The sequence below is a fragment of the Micropterus dolomieu genome, linkage group LG07 (assembly GCF_021292245.1).
Source record: "Micropterus dolomieu isolate WLL.071019.BEF.003 ecotype Adirondacks linkage group LG07, ASM2129224v1, whole genome shotgun sequence".
Taxonomy (NCBI): Eukaryota; Metazoa; Chordata; class Actinopteri; order Centrarchiformes; family Centrarchidae; genus Micropterus; species Micropterus dolomieu.
This window is the reverse complement of record NC_060156.1, coordinates 21,451,214-21,454,359: the sequence shown is the minus strand read 5'-3', so window position 1 is coordinate 21,454,359 and position 3,146 is coordinate 21,451,214.

Here is a 3,146-nt window from a genome sequence, read left to right as displayed (position 1 = left end):
AGTCCATCGCAGAATAGTAAGACCACCAAGTATTATTGACAGTGTCGGCGTTATCTAGCAGAAACCTAGCAGAAACATCTAGCTAAAAATGATGATAAATGTTGGAAAGGTCCAGCTTCACGAGACACTCTGAATAGTGAGATAAATTCCTGCCCTGCTGTGTCTTGTATGAATTCCCTTGTGTAGACATAGATCAGCCAGCAACTGTGTTGTCTCGCCTTAAATTGCAGTTGAACAGTTCCATGAAGTCCATCCCATCTACTGAAGGTGTAGATAATGGTACTCACTCATTTGATAGGGCTATGGAGGTATGTCAGACCTAATTTGCCCAAATGTGTTTCAAACTGATGTTTGATTTAAAGTTTGTATTCGTCACTATTCCAAAAAAAAATCTATTATAGCAAAAATTATGAATTTTTGGGTGCCTAATTTTGTCATTTAATTAATTGTTTGGTTAGGTCTAAGCACCAATGAGCCAATGGGGTTAATGATAGCAAACTGTAAGTGGCATAATTACTGACTATCTGGAAACAACAATAAAATTGATAAGGAACAACCACTCTTGCTTAAAAAAACAACTCAGATAATGAAGTCCAAAACAAAACAGCGAATAACTAAACTAAATTCTATACCGTAGGCCATCACTATGATGAACAGTTAAACTGCATGTCAATAACCCTGTAACACAGTGACCATAAACAAATACAATAAAAAATATCACCCGGAACATGCCGGATCTTGTCTGGTCTTAGAAGCTAAGTAGGGTCAGACCTGGTTGATACTTGGATGGGAGACTGCCTGGGAATGGCCCATGACCCCTCTAAGCCCCTATCCTGGGCCCTGATCACCTTGGGAAAAAAGCAAAATGAACATCTCAGCAGGAGAGAGGGAGGGGCCAAATGGAAAGAGAGACCAATGTTTTCCCCCTTCAGGACATCAATACTGTCTTGTTTACCTCTGAAATGGTTTACTGTTCTTTTTTATGTTTTTGTGAATAAGAAGACTAGAATCTCTGACTTGAATGTTTTATGAAGTATAATATGACGTCTGTCACATAATGTAACAAAAATGATGCTTCAATTAAAACAATAAAAACTGAAGTATGAATGGATGCACTTTACAAATAAACTTGAGACTTTTAGTTATATTGTTTGAAAGATCACTGAAAAAAATCTAAGAAACTATATTAGGCTACTTGAACAAAGTGTAATTTGCTCATATCTGAGATTATTCACTCTATAGGCCCTATTGGCCCCTAATAGCCCCTATGTAAAATGTACACATAAAAGGGCCTTAATGGAATTTTAGAAAAAGACTTTACCTTACTGGTTAGTAATTCAGCCTCTGTTATACTCAATACAGTTTCATGTAACAGTCTTTAGCTGTATCTAGTGGACAACTGGGGAAACAGCAGTGAGAGGAATCATATATTTGGAAACATTCTTTTTTATTATTTGTTCAACATTATATATCTACATATCAGAAATAAATAAACAACAACAATAATAACAATATCACAGGCAACAAGGTAAACAGAATAGAATTTACATTAATTATTAAGTAATTTAGCAGAAAATATAGCAAAATAGGTACTAATAAGTTATTATTTACAGGATTTTTATATATATTTACAAGATTTATACATGTACACATTAAGCAATATACAATATACGTACAATATATTTAAGGGGATGAGGTAATGCATATTTACATTCACTAAAAATCTTTTTTTCCCACTGTCTGATTTGAATGAGAAAATAGGTATGTGTTTTATAGATGGTAAGCCTTTTGCTCTCCTCAGCAGAGGGTGCTGCTGCTTTTTTAGTGGAGACAGGACTCAAGAGATCAGAGCTGACAAGAAACATTACAGAGGATTCACAATTACCTTGATTAACAAATACATGAATAAATTCCAAATTTAAAACGTAAACACATATATATTTAAATAAATAAAAAGATATAACGAATGGGGGGAAAATAAATGTTCACAAACATAACCTGCCCTCTATTCATCTCCAGAGTCAGGAAGGCAGGAAACATCACTGCAAACCCATCACACCCTAGACACAACCTGTTCCACATCTTCCCTTCTGGTTGGCGCTACAGAGCACTGTACACCAAAACAGCCAGACACATGAAAAGTTTCTTTCCACAGGCCATCACTATGATGAACAGTTATTGTCAATAACCCTGCTATCATACCAAGCACAAATCATGCTTGCTACAATTAAAATTTCTGCTGTAGGCCTAATATTTATGGTTAAAATGACTGAAACCTGAGTCAACTAATAATCTGGTGTTATTCCTTGGATGTCTGTAATTAAGTTGCTCTACAGAGCTACGTGCCTTGGATGACTGTCAGTCCTCAGAGACCTAAATTGAACCTTTAATGCAGAAAATAGCCTTTCACTTCAGTAACAAATGGCTGCAAATGGTGCTATAGTGTAACAGAAACAGGTTGAAAATGCTACAACTACTACATAACAATTCACTAACCTGATTCTTAGAAGTTTTACAAACAAAAACCTCCACAATTTAACTGATTCACTGTTAGTACCAACATGATCTAAGACCTTGTCCCGGCTGTTTTATTTCTCTTTGTTGCAATAGCGACTCAAGATACTTCTCAAACATGTAAGGGTATTTCTCCATGTGTTTCTAAATGTGTGCATCAGCCGCTTTGTTGACACTCCCATCCACCTTCTTGTGCTCAAATTAAACAACCGCCAACATTTTTCCCATGGTTAGGTGGGACATGTCCCCTCACGTCGCCCCTCTCACAGTGCCAGCACTAGTGGCTCTAATCCGCGGTGGCGTACCTGGCAGATCGCTCTGGCGACACCGGCTCACAGCGCTGCTGGCGTTGTTGCAGCCTAGCCCGGCCCCGCACACCAGCATCCCCTCTAATCCCTCCCCACCTCAACTGCCCAAAGGGTCGGGGGAGTGAAGGGAAGTAGGGCACTGGAGGTGAAGCAGAATGAGTCAGTCACTCACAACCAAACTGTGCTCAGTGCATCTCTGCTAAATACAGAACTCTGCTACTAAACTAAACAGTTGTGATAACTAAATAAAACGCAGTGGAAACAGACTGCATTGAAACTTTGTGAACTTTACAAGTGCAATATTTTGCAGCTTTGAAAGTAGTC